Raw genomic sequence first — 14,752 nt, 5'->3', positions numbered from 1 at the left:
TGTGTTACATAGTAATGGTTTGTACAATTAACTGGATTTAGATAGCGTGGCTATAATGTGTGGTCTGTATATGGGTATATTGACGAATGTTATTGTTGGCTGAACTTAGATTATTGACTAAACTTAGATTGTTGATCGAACTTAGATTGTTGACTGGTTATGCGTTGAAATGGAACTATTAGTTTGAAAGGTATCTTTTAGATGTGACTGTCATGGACTGTTTAGGATGAACCGAGGGGTAACTGTTAGCTTTATTTATGGGGTAATGTACCTTTCAGGCTCGGTGTCCTACGGGATCACCACATGTTATGTATCTTTCGGGATCACTAGACTGATATGTGTATCCGACGAGATCACTAGACTGATATGTGTATCCGACGGGATCACTAGACTAATTGATGTGTATATCCTACGAGATCACTAGACTGTTATGTTGTAGGGTACCCCTTAATAGGAAGCTAGATGTTATTACTCCTAACAGAACCATTAGTGGGTCTCTTATTAGGTATATCTTATACTTACCCTTTTATGTTTAACTTTTTCAGATAAAAGTAACTTGTGAGGTAGATCGGCGAGGGGCAAGAAGAATTCGTGAATGCCATATGGGGACGCCTTTTTCTTTATGCTTCCACTAAACGTCTTTAATTTTAATTTTTTTAAGATTGAAATTGAGTCTCTTTAGGATATTTATTTGTTTTTTTTTTGTTTTGTTTTTGATAATTTCCTAGAACAAATAGGGTAGTAGTAGTAGCAGCAGTAGCCAAATCATCAAATCTAAACAATTATGTACATATAATTTAAAAAATAAATCAGTTAGATTTTGCTCTCTAAATCTTGGATCAAATCTGAACAATTGTGTACCAAACAATAGCCAAATCTAAACGATCGTATACCAAATATCTAAACAATCGTATACCAAACAATAGCCAAATCTAAATGATCGTGTACCAAATATATTACGCGCGTTGTTGATGACGTGGTTGACGAGACATTTTTGGTATTTTACATGGTGGGCCAGTGAGCTTTTTCCGATTTTGGAATTGTTCTATACAATGTAAATATTTTTCCACTTTGTTATATTTTTGAAAAGACCCCTTATTATTATTATTATTATTAGGGAAATTTTCATAAATATAACAAACTGCTAAAATATTTACGGCCCGTGTAACAAAGCCCATAAAGTTAACAATTTTTTAATATTCCATGTTTGTCTTTTCATCTTTCTTCTCATCTCTGCCATTTTTTTTTATTTTTTTTCTTTCTTTAATCTTCTTTTATTTTTCTTTTCTTTTTTTACGTCATTTAGATTTGGTTATTTGGGAAACTAAATCTGATTTTTTCTATCGACTTTCTTCTTTTTCTCTTTTTTTTTTCACTGCGTGCATCGTCTTTTTTATTTTCCTCTCTTTTTTTACATCGTTTAAATTTAGGTAACTAAATCTGATTTCTTTTTACCGTCTTTCTTTTTCTTTTTTTTTTCGTTCGCTGCGTGCATCGTTTTTCTTCTTCTTCTTCTTTTTTTTTTTTACGTTGTTTAGATTAGAGTAACCAAATTTAAAAGATCATGCATAAAGAATCTTGAAAAAAATTGTTTAGCCAATTCTAAACGATTGTGTAACCCAATTAATTAAACGATCGTGTACCAAATTAAATGATATAATTGAAAAATTAAATCATTTAGATAGCCAAATCTAAACGATCGTGTACTAAATATATTATTTAACGGGGCATTTTTAGTATTTTCCATCGTGGGCTTGTTACTACTAGGGATTTAATCTATGGAATTCTCCAACTTTGGGATTTAATATGTGGAATTTCTCCAACTTTGGGATTTAATCTGTGGAATTTTTCCGGTTAAATTGGTTTCAACCTCAATTGTTTGTAATTTAATTGGAAAAATTTTTGGATTCTAGCCATTGATAATTTTATTAATTAAGTTATTAAAGTTTTCCCATTGTGTTTAGGATCAAATTAATTAGGGAAATTTTACTGTTAGCAAGGGAGTATTTTTTTTGCTAACCTCAAGTAAAATATTTCTATTATTGGATTTTTGAAATTAAAATTTAAGAGTCTGCATGTATTTGCTAAATATGCATTGATGGTAACTAAAATGCATAATGAGTTGCTGTAGTTGTTGGCTGATGTTATGTAATGATTATGCATGTTTGATGTATTACATGATTATGGATTGTTATAATTGATGTTTTATGCCATGTTTATGATGATTATTACATGATTTTGGACTCTAGTGTTTGTTAACTTTTGCTATTAGGATGTGTATCTACATGTACGGTGTCCCTTGGGATCATCACCTTTCACATTAACTGTGTGCATTTGATGGGACCACCAGTCTGCCATGCCATGTTTCATTTGAGGTCTAGCGGGATAATTTCACAACTCTGTCTGTTGTATGCTCATTTAGGTTCACCAGATTGATGAGTGTTCCTTCAGGTTTGTGAGATTTAATGGTACCTCTTAATGGAAAGTTAAAAGATCACGTAGTGGGCTAGACCAGTAGTTAATCCCTTGCTAGTTATATATTTATATTCACTTTTTTCTATGTTTAATATTTCAAGCAAAGGTAGAAGAAACATAAAGCTGGTGAGCGACAGGAACGATCTGTGACATGTCATATCAGGACTCAGTTTTTGCTTATACTTTTCATTATTTGTTTTTAGTATTTCAATTTTAAAAATATTATTTGAATCATTAACTATTTCATGTTCTTTTCTTTAAATTTAGTTAGAGCTTGAACTAGGAGCATGTTTCCATAGTATTTTACTCTTTTATCAAACTATAATTTCCAAACGATTGTTTTTGCATTTATTTAATAAAAAACTAGTTTTTTTTTATTTCCATGAAATTTTAAATTTGTCATTTTATTTTCAAGTAATGACCTCAGCTTAGTTTGAAAACTTGGGTCGTTATACTAGCATCACATACGCGTTAAAAAACAAGAAAACCACATTGGTCTTGCTCTATTCCTAAAAACCTGTGTATTGAACATCCTCACCACTTAGACTATTAAAGTGGTTTGTACTCGCACTGTCAATATCCAAGTGGAATCAAAGTTCAATATCAGTTTCCCCGATGAATCAACTTGAATGCAGACCTGTTGGAATTTATGTTCTAAAACTCGTACTTTGTCATTTGATTCAATAAAGTTTATTATTGGATGCTATAATCTTAAAACCAATAAATATTAAGGTCCCGAGGCTCTTTTACTGATTTTTTCAATACACTTGAACTTTATGTAGAGACATAAACATGAACTAAGTTCGAGTTAATAGCCCAAATAGTCTATAGTGTATGAATAAGGTTGGACGCCTAGCTTATTGTGGAAAAACACTAAGGATGCGGCTCGCTCCATAGTTAGTACAAACGATGTAATCCTAAATTGTTCATGTAGAGACATGGAGTGGGGGTATCCTATGTAAATGGTTTGCATAAGACTGGAACCACGAAATCAATAAATATTAAGGTCCCGAGGCTTTTTTACTAAGTTTGTCGATACATTTGAACTTTATGTAGAGACATAAATATGGATTAAGTTCGAGTTAATAGCCCAAATAGTCTATATTGTATGAATAAGGTTGGACGCCTTATTGTGGAAAAATACTAAAGATGCGGCCCGCTCCGTAGTTAGTACAAACGATGTAATCCTGAATCGTTCATGTAGAGACATGAGAGTGGGGGTATCCTATGTAAATGGTTTACATAAGACTGGAACCATAAAATTGTCACTTTTAGTTATAACACCGTAAACTATATAAACTGACTATTTCAATTATGAGACCTAGGTAACTTGATCTTAATCCTGAGCTAACTATAAACTTTTTTTCATTCGGTAGTATCCTTAGATCTGCATAGGTGAGGGCAGCTCATCATCGCTGGCCTAATAAGCCTCCCATTTCAAGAATAAGATCGAGTACATAGCTAGGGACATAGGGTGCAAGGCGGAATTCACTCCTACCCACTTCTGGGATAGTAGATAGGGTGTTCCCTTAAGGACTGAATCCAAGTTTTGAACAAGGCGCCCCACCTTCTCATTGGCCCGAGAAAGATTCAGGTTTATAGGTTGGACCTTAAACCAATTATTCAATAGTGGATCAGTGGATCTTAAGGAGCAAGATGTAATCGCGGGGGTAAAACGATATTTTGACCCAACCAAGATTACGAACAACCTGTGAATGATCAACTTACTCATCATGGTTATATCAGGTGGAAAGAAATATATCTATAGTGAGGAGAGTGCAACTATGAGTCTTTAGTGGAATGACTCATTAGTTACCGAATATTGATTAAGCATGGTCTAAAAGAGTTTAACCAGTTAATCTCGAATCGTTGGAGCTCATGATCTATAGGTCCATTAGGTTCCCCTACTAGCTCATATGGATTCAACTAAGAACAATATGTTGGAATAATTCGAATTGTTCGAATTAGGAAAAGAGAGAGAAATCGACAAGTATATAAGATATAAGTTGGTAGATATAAACTTTAAGCTTTGTACTTAAATATGATTTAAATAAATATGAATGTAGATTCATATTTAAATGCTTGGAAAGTTTTGAAACAGTCAAAGTTATAAAAGTCAACATGTTGACTTTTGATTTTGAAAAACTAAACTTTGACTGGATTTATATTCAAATATGATTTGAATTTTAGAAAAATGAATGCAAATTCATACTCGAGAGGTTAGAATTAGTCAAGATGGGTAAAATAGCAAAAGGTCAAAAAGTTGACTTTTAACTAAGAAAAGTCAAAGTTTGACTTTAACTTAATTGGTCAAATGACCAAATTGCCCCTTTGACTAATTTCTTAATTAACTAAAAGTTAGTAGGAAATGTGGCAGCTTATTGTGAATTAGAAGCCATTATGTCCATTAAATAGTTAATGGATTAATTAGGTGTTGAGTTTATATGAAATAAATTGCATGTAATTTTTCTATTTAAACTTCTCATTTCAGAATTAGAAGGGATGATGATTCTCATATAAAAAAAAAAACTCTAAACGATTCACCTACCTCTTTCTTTCTCTCTAAACGATTTCCTTCATAGAAACGACTTCCAACTCAGTTCTTAGTCTTGAGATTAGTTGGTCTCAACTTAGTGGTTGTCCTTGCTCGTGATCTAAAAGCAGAGAAGAAGTTTTAGAACGAAGTAGAAGTTGAGAACTTCAAAGGTAAGTTCATTGTTTACCTTTTTCACTCTTTGTTTAGGTCCATCGTTTAGTAGATGCATGTTAATTTCTAAATCGTTTAGATGCATATAGAGTAGAATATGATCCTTTTTTTCGCTGTTGCATACTCTTGGTGTTTTTTTCCATCAAGACCAACTCAACACATTCAGCTATAGCCAAATGAACCAATTCAACACCTGGTATTCCCCTCACTCATATGTGCATATATAACCAGCTTAGTATTAGGAACATTACTAATGGTTTGCATACCAGAAAACGTATAAACATCACTCACAACATTCATTCATGCTTTACTAATATGCATGTTTCTCTAAAATGCTTTCCATACTTGGAATATAATATTTATATGCAACGCATGGCTCATATGAAGAATAACTTTTAATAAACATTTTAACTTTTAAAAGAAAAGTCACTCACAAACAAGTATTATTTTCTTTTTTTCATTTCCCTTTTGATGGCTAATAAATGCTTGATTCTTCAATATTTAGTCTTGTTAATAGTAACATTTTTTCCTTCCTTCCCACTTTGACTTATGACCACTCATAGTCTTATTTATATGAAAAGAAGGATTTTAAAACCCATTTCTTGACGCATTAATGAAGGCATCAAAAGTTCTTCCTAATTCCTGATAAGAATTTACTGTTGGCTTGTTGAAAGTTCATACCAAACTCTTGACGTTTTCATTAAAGCATCTAGAGATGGGTTTCAAAACAGATTGTTTTAATTTTCACTAAAGGAACTCTTAATGGTGTCCTTCAACATTAGAAGTTTTATTGCTATACGAAGTTTGAAGATTGGCTTTTTCCCTACGATGTGTCTCTCAACGTTTGGTTTTCGCGTCGATAGATTCTCTTTTCCTTGTAGTATTTTTTATATTAAATTATGAAAAGTTATTTTAAAATATAAAAGAATTATTTTAAGTACTTTGTTAACTATTCCTTGGTCCTTACGTGTAATGTCAAAAGCTTGCTTGTGTTCTGTTAGGTATTATGCATTACAAAATTCATTCGTAGATGTATCATGTAAGATTCTAATAATGTGATTAAACTGACGTCAAGGTTAGCGTTATGCGATAAAAGAGGCATGTCCTACCTACGCGTTGCTAAATTCATGATGATTAACGTTTAGTACAAGTTTTCCTCTTTTTCGTCCAAGCATAAGCGAAGAAAGTGGTTTTCTGGTAAGTCCAGGGTCGAACTCAAAGAATTTTTATCAAACTTCGGTATAATGACTACTCCTAATTCCAGGTGCTATAAATCTATACAGTATAAAAGTAAAAGTATACTAATTCTAATATGTACACAAAGAATTCTGTAGAAGATGGAATGAAACAGAATGATTATGGAATGTGAACTAATTTCCATTAATAAAGATAAAGGGAATGTCTCTGCATTGTAGGCGATTTAAGCCATGCGAGATGCATCTTGATGCAATATAGATCGTTTAATCCTTTTATATTTAAGGCGAGCAACCTCTCGACGCTTAAGCACCATAATTCTTTTCTTTTTGGGGCACAAATGATTGAAGGAAAAACACCATAATGAAGAATTTGTTTCCAAACTCCCTTATGTGCATGTTTACCGAGATTCTTGCTTCTTACTCTCTTGTGCAGTTGGCGACCAATGCTTGATTCCTTCTCTTAAAGATAACCAGACGATAGAGTTAATATTAGGTTAAACACAATGAGTCTTATAATTAAATAAACATTATGAAGCATATAATCACATACTTAAACTAATTAAAACACTTAAACAAGACGATGAACAATAAAGAGATGAGAGAGCAATAATGGATACATATGCGACATTGTATTGGTAAATGTAGGCATCTCAGCCATAAGAATAATACAGTCAAAGAATACATCAAAAGATACAAAATGGAAAGTAAAGAGATAAGTCAAGTTGTAAAATGCATTGTCATGCATTCCTTGGCTCTTTTACAAGTTAAGGGAATGGTTGGCGATTCTCTCTCTAATCTCTCTCTAAGCTCTCACTCAAAAGTTAATCGGAGACGAGGTGGAGGAACTTCTATAAATGGGAAAGAATTCTAAAACTTTCCTTCCATTGACTCCCTCAAGGAGGCCCCATCTGATTTTTTTTTCATGGTGAAGTTGGAGGTAGTACTTATTGGCATATTTGGGTGGAAAAGTATTAATGTTATGTTGCACAACCGTCTTTATCCTCTGAAAGTGCAGAAAGTAGCCGTTTCACGTTACATCAGCTCCAAGTACCACTCATGTCTTTTAGCGAATCATCTTTGATTTGCGCGATTCGCGTAATGATATGTTGGCATCTCACCTAAGTATGTAAATCGTTAAGTAGCTACTTATCCCTAAGTTATTGACATACCTCCTCCAAAACTACCAACTAGCTTAGCCCAAAAGACAGCGTGATGCAGACTGACATCGTTCTCCTCTAACGATACATGTCGACTCTGCTAGATCGCATCGAGCAAGCTCACCGTTGCTGTCCTCTCCATTCTACACACTATGTCTCCCAACCGACTCCATCGCCCTCATCCACGCCTTAGGTTTCGTCCAGCCGAGTCTGTCCTTCTGTCCCAGCCCAGACACACGCTTCATCAAAGTCATCTGAGTCGTTTCTTCTACTTATTCGAGCCATCTACGTCGTCTTTCATCCTGGCCAAGCCATGACTTTTTCTTAAGCGATTTGAGCCATTTGGGGTAACGTTTGGTAAGTTTTGATTTGGGTTTTGGTATACCCATCAAACCTTAATATTTAGTCTAAAATAAATTAATTTTGGATTAAGTTGGGTTATTATCTTAAAGTTGGACCTTTTTCCTGCAAGGTTCATTTGATTAATATTTTGAAAAAGTAATTTGTAGAATTCTCTTAATAAGGTTGAATTAGTTTCAACCTCAACTTTTGGTAAGTTGGTTAATTGAAGAATTTTAAAGATCATAGCCAACTGTTATTATTTATTAATTAAGCTATTTGAATTTTTCCTCTATTGTTTAGGATTTGTCTATTGGAAAGCTTTGACTATGTTAGATAGTGAATAAAATTTTAGATAATCTTGAGGTAAGAGATTCTACTAATAGACCTTCGAATTGAATTTAAAAGGTTGCATGTGCTATTGGATTATGCATTGGTAGTAGCTGAAAATGCGTAATGCTATGTTGTATAGATGTTGACTGATGTTACATGATGATTAAGCATGTTTTATGGAATCATGCTTTACAGACTGTTATGTTTTATGGATTGTTATGACTGATGATTCATGCCATATGTTATGTTGATTGTTACATACTTGTGGACTATGGTATGTCTGTTAACTTTGTCTGTTAAGCCTTTAACCACACCTGTATTCTTATTATAAGTGTTATAATAAGAATAGACTTAGTTCGATTCATTTAGTCGGAATTTAGCTAAGTACAACTAAACCCTAAATTAATAGAACATTTTAGTGGGAGAAAAATGGTATATATGATATATCAATTTTGCTCTCACGTCCCTAAGAGTTTGCACGTGAGATCCATACTCGGCTTTGTGTCGCCCTGGGCGCGACCTCCCTTCGAAAAGTGTTTTTATGGGTCAATTACAAGGTGAATAGGGAAAATGTTCATAGTAAGTGGGAGAAGGACGCGTGTCAACGTATCCTACGGTCTCCTCTATTAGGTTGCACCGTGAGAGTTCTATGATCCGCCTGCGTGTCGTCCTGATGTAACGACCCAACTTTCCGGACTAAGCTGAGGTCACTACTCAATACCAAAACTCGACCACACAACATAAAATTCATAACGGACCGGTTACGATTTCTTAAAACGTTAGAAATATTACAAAAACAGTATCGGGCCCTATTTTAAATCACAGTCACAAAAGTTTCAAATAAAAAAACTCAGGTCATCAACTCAAAATCATAAAACCACATATTCTAACAAAAAAAAAACATCAGCGGAAGGAATAAGAAAACCAGACGCGTCCATATGGCCTTTACGCATCCTTCCTACCTCTCGTCGGTTTGCCCCTCGCTGTGCCCTTACCTGAAAAGTTAAAGAAGAGAAAAGGGTGAGTATAAACATACCTAGTAAGGGACCCACTACTGGGCCCGTTAGGGGACAACAGTTAACTTCCTATTCGGGGGTACCCTACATAACAGTCTAGTGGTTCCGTAGAACGCACATATCAGTCTAGTGCTCCTGAAGGATGCACACATCAGTCTAGTGCTCTCGAAGGATGCACCTATCAGTATAGTGCTCCCGAAGGATGCACATATCAGTCTAGTGCTCCCGAAGGATGCACACATCAGTCTAGTGCTCCCGAAGGATGCACACATCAGTCTAGTGCTCCCGAAGGATGCACACATTAGTCTAGTGCTCCCGAAGGATGCACACATCAGTCTAGTGCTCCCGAAGGATGCACACATCAGTCTAGTGCTCCCGAAGGATGCACATATCTGTAAGGCACACTACCCCATAGATGAAGCTAACTGTTACCCCTCAGTCCATACTAAACCGTCTACAACAGTCACACCCCAACGACATTCATATTACAGTTCCGCCATAGGCTTTGTCAGTCCGATAGTATAGGTTTAAACAACTACACCCTCAGCTGCTATACGCGTCACCAATTCGCACACCATTAGGGAAAACGCTAGACCCAATCAACTAACCAACCAAAACCGGACTCACTGTCCTTCCCCGTCCAAACTCCATGATCAACATCCAGACCAATGATTACTACATACTGAACCGTAACTTCAAGGTCCATCAACATAAAATCTCAATCTACAATTAGCAGTCATAGTACCTTTACATCAGACAAAATATAATAACAGTGCTTAACAGTCAACACACATACAGTTATTCAGTACAGTCACTAACGTGTAATCCCCTGTGGATTACTACGTTTCCAGCCTCGATCCGAGGTCCAGTAGTAAGAAAACCCTTACCTGATACTCGGTTATGCCCCTCGATCGAGTCCGCGCTCAACGGATCCACCTAAACGAAAACACGCAGGTGTTAATCGATGACACTAGCAGAAGTCATTTTAAAATGGTCCTAAGCACATCCGCTGACTTACCCGAGGAAAGGAAAGCTATCTCCAATTTAACTTGCCGTGGGACCGTAAACTTGAGCGTCAACCCCTATTACCTTCAAGGAACGAAAGATAGGGCCCAGTCTTACTCTAATATTCAAACTCGACACGGTTATGGCAACACTGGGTAAATTACCAAAATGATACTTACCGAAGACTCACCGTGACCCGGAGTGGAGGAAGGAAGGCTTAGGTAGCTCGGTGAACAGGGAGCTCGGCTTGGCTTGGAGGTGATCGGCTCGGCTCGGCTCGGCTCAGCTCGCGGCTTGGGTTGGCCGGCTCGCGGCTTGGTTCGGCTCGTTGCTCGGCTCGGCTCGGCTCGGCTCGGTCCTTGGCTCGGCTCGGCTCACGGCTTGGCTCGAGGCTCAACTCGGCTTGACTCGGCTCGCGGCTCAGCTCGCGGCTCGGCTCGGTTTTCGGCTTAATTCGGCTCGTGGCTCAACTCGTGGCGCGGCTTGTGGCGCGGCTTGTGGCGCAGCTCAGCTCGGTCTCCGGTTCGGGTCGGCTTGGATTCGCGATTCGGGTCGGGTCATATTGAAACCGGAGCAACCACGAGCGACGGATTTCGGCGTTCGACGACCGGGATGATTCGCAGCTTGGAGGCGTTCGACGACCGGCCCTGCTTCAACGCGGCGGACGACTGAAGGAGGGGCGCACGCCGGTTGCTGGCGTCGTGAGCCCGAGAGGAGATTAGAAAAGGTCGGGGGCCACGGCGGACGAAACGTTGAAGTTGACAAACCTCGACGACAGAGACGGAGATGCGACGGAGACAGAGGTGGAGACAGAGGCGGAGACGGAGACGCGTGTTGAAGAGAAAGAATGGCGAGACGGCGGAGGCGTTGGCTTCGCGAAGCTGAAGACGGAGATGGAGAAGGAGAACGGATGGGGGGGGGCGGATGCGCGTTAGGGTTTTTTAAAAAAATTATTATATATATATATATATATATATATATTAAATTAAATAATAATTATAATAATAATATTTAATAATAATAATAATAATAATAATAATATAATTAATAATAATATTAATTAATAATAATGTAATAATAATATTAAATAATAATATTAATATTTATATTAAGTAAATAGTAAAAGGAAAAATATTAACATTAAAAGTGAAATGACAATAATACCCACTACTAATAATATAATTAACATTATATTATTAAAATTCACTTAAAATGCTAAAATTTTTACCTCGAGCTTCGGGGCGTTACACCTGAAGCAACCGTCCCTTCGGAGGGCTTGATCATATAAGTCGAAACATCACAAACTCCAGAAATAGATAGAATTTCTTAGGCTAATCTTCAACAGTTATCTTTCCTAACGGTAACCTGTTGAAACGTACCTCTGGGATCTGAAAATGGTAGGGTCACACTTATGGGATGAATTAAGTTAGTTAATGAATCCTTGACCGAACAACGATAGCTAAGAACTATAGGAATAAAAGTTATTCTGGTATTAGTAATTAGTTGAGATTGTCTCAATTCAGAAGAAGAGTAATTGATCACCCTTCGGTGACTGTTGCTCTAAACTTCTGAAGTATCGTTGCAAAAACTAAATCATTAGTTTTATTAGGGTTCTTTGGTTGTTTGTTTTTTGTTGAATTGATTGGATTCTTTTGTGTAATGGGTTAAAAAAAAGATAACTAATACGATAAATTGTTTTCTATTTCAGCATGTCTTCCTCAATTATTGCATTGCTTAAAAAAGATCAATTAACCGGTGAAAATTATGCGACGTACGTGGAAATCAAAACTGAATATGATTCTAGTTATAGTTAATCTACGCTTCGTCTTAATGGAGGAATGTCCTCCTTTCCCTACTCAAAATGCATTCCAAAGTGTTAAGGATGCATATGACCCCTCGACAAAGGCCAATGACAAGGCCCGCCTCTTAATCTAGGCTAGTATGTCTGACATACTAAGCAAGAAACATGAGATCATGGTCACTGCACATCAGATCATGGACTCCCTTAGACAAATGTTTGGGCAACTGTCCATTCAGATCAAACAAGAGGCAAATGTTGCCCATTCCAGAAGGTTTGCACCTTCATCTTCTGGGTCTAAAAAAATTCAGAAAAGGAAAAGAGGGAAGGGGAAAGGTCATATTGTTGTTGCTGAGGGCAAAGGGAAGGCTAAGGTAGCCATCAAGGGGAAATGTTTCCACTGCAATGTTGATGGGTGTTGGAAAAGAAACTGCCCTAAGTACCTTGCTAAGAAGAAAAAAAAGGAAGGTAAATATGATTTACTTGTCTTGGAAACATGTTTAGTGGAAAATGACCAAAATGCCTAGATACTTGATTCAGGGGCCACTAACCATGTTTGTTCTTCTTTACAGAAAACTAGTTCCTTCAAGCAGCTTGAGGAGATGACACTCAAGGTTGGAACGGGAGATGTCATTTTAGCTCGTGCAGTGGGAGATGCTAAGTTGTTTTTCGAAAATAAATTCATATTTTTGGAAAACTTGTACATAGTTCCTAAAATTAAAAGAAGCTTAGTTTCCGTTTCTTGTCTTATTGAACATATGTACCTAATTAATTTTTCTATGAATGAAGCGTTCATTTCTAAGAATGGTGTACATATTTTTTCGGCTAAGCTTGAAAGCAACTTGTATGTATTAAGACCTAATGAAGCAAAAGCAGTTTTAAATCATGAGATGTTTAGAACTGCTAATACTCAAAATAAAAGGCAAAGAATTTCTCCAAATAACAATACCTATCTTTGGCATTTAAGATTAGGTCACATAAATCTCGATCGGATCGGAAGATTGGTAAAGAATGGACTTCTAAATGAATTAGAAGATGATTCATTACCTCCATGTGAATCTTGTCTTGAAGGAAAAATGACAAAGAGACCTTTTACTGGAAAAGGTTATAGAGCTAAAGTACCTTTAGAACTTATACATTCAGACCTCTGTGGTCGAATGAATGTAAAAACTAGAGGGGGTTTTGAATACTTCATCTCTTTTATAGATGATTATTCAAGGTATGGTTATTTATACTTAATGGAGCATAAGTCTGAAGCTCTTGAAAAGTTCATGGAATATAAGGTTGAAGTTGAAAATCTATTAAGTAAAAAGATTAAAATACTTCGATCTGATCGAGGTGGAGAGTACATGGATTTGTGATTTCAGAACTATATGATAGAACATGGAATCCAATTCCAATTCCAGCACCTGGTACACCTCAACAAAATGGTATATCAGAAAGGAGAAATAGAACCTTGTTAGACATGGTTCGTTCAATGATGAGTTACACTCAATTGCCTAGCTCGTTTTGGGGGTATGCAGTAGAGACTGCATTTCATATCTTGAACAATGTTTCCTTGAAGAGTGTTTCTGAAACACCTTTCGAGTTATGGAGAGGATGTAAACCTAGTTTAAGTCATTTCAGAATTTAGGGTTGTCCAGCACATGTTTTAGTGACAAATCCCAAGAAGTTGGAACCTCGTTCAAGGTTATGCCAATTTGTTGGTTACCCTAAAGAGATGAGAGGTGGTCTATTCTTCGATCCATAAGAAAATAAAGTGTTTGTATCGACAAATGCTACTTTCTTGAAAGAAGACCACATGAGAGATCATAAACCACGAAGCAAATTAGTATTAAATGAAGCTACTGATGGATCAACAATCGTTGAGAATGCCTCGACGCAGTGAGATGATTGTATTGCAATCTAACCGTTACTTGGGTTTAACTAAAACTCAAGTTGTCATACCAGATGATGGTGTTGAGGATCCATTGTCCTATAAACAGGCAATTAATGATGTAGATAAGGATCAATGGGTCAAAGCCATGGACCTTGAAATGGAGTCTATGTATTTCAATTCAGTGTGGGAGCTTGTAGATCTGCCTGAAGAGGTAAAACCTATAGGGTGTAAGTGGATCTATAAGAGAAAGAGAGATTCAACTGGGAAGGTACAGACCTTCAAAGCTAGACTTGTAGCAAAAGGATATACGCAAAGGGAAGGGGTTGACTATGAGGAAACTTTTTCCCCTGTTGCTATGTTAAAGTCTATAAGGATTCTCTTGTCCATCGTTACATTTTATGATTATGAAATATGGCAAATGGATGTCAAGACAACTTTTCTGAATGATAATCTTGAAGAGAGTATCTTTATGTCTCAGCCCGAGGGGTTCATAACCAAAGGTCAAGAGCAAAAAGTTTGCAAGCTAAATCGATCCATTTATGGGTTGAAACAAGCATCTAGATCTTGGAACATTAGGTTTGATACTGCGATCAAATCCTACGGTTTTGACCAAAACGTTGATGAACCTTGTGAAGGAATGGAATTCCTAAAGCGAAAGCTTATGAACGCCCGTGCGAGTGAAATTCAATTTATGAAACCAATAAATTCAAAGAAAAATAATAAACATGCTTCTCATGGAAAAGGTGAAAATAAACTGACCTTTGTAGAACCAATTCTTCTTCTAAGCTTCGTGACACCACAAAATCTTCCTCGTTATTCTCCAAGTAAAGAATCACAGAGAGTTGTG

The sequence above is a fragment of the Cucumis melo genome, chromosome 5, assembly GCF_025177605.1.
Source record: "Cucumis melo cultivar AY chromosome 5, USDA_Cmelo_AY_1.0, whole genome shotgun sequence".
NCBI classification, from domain to species: domain Eukaryota; kingdom Viridiplantae; phylum Streptophyta; class Magnoliopsida; order Cucurbitales; family Cucurbitaceae; genus Cucumis; species Cucumis melo.
This window is presented reverse-complemented; position numbering follows the sequence as displayed.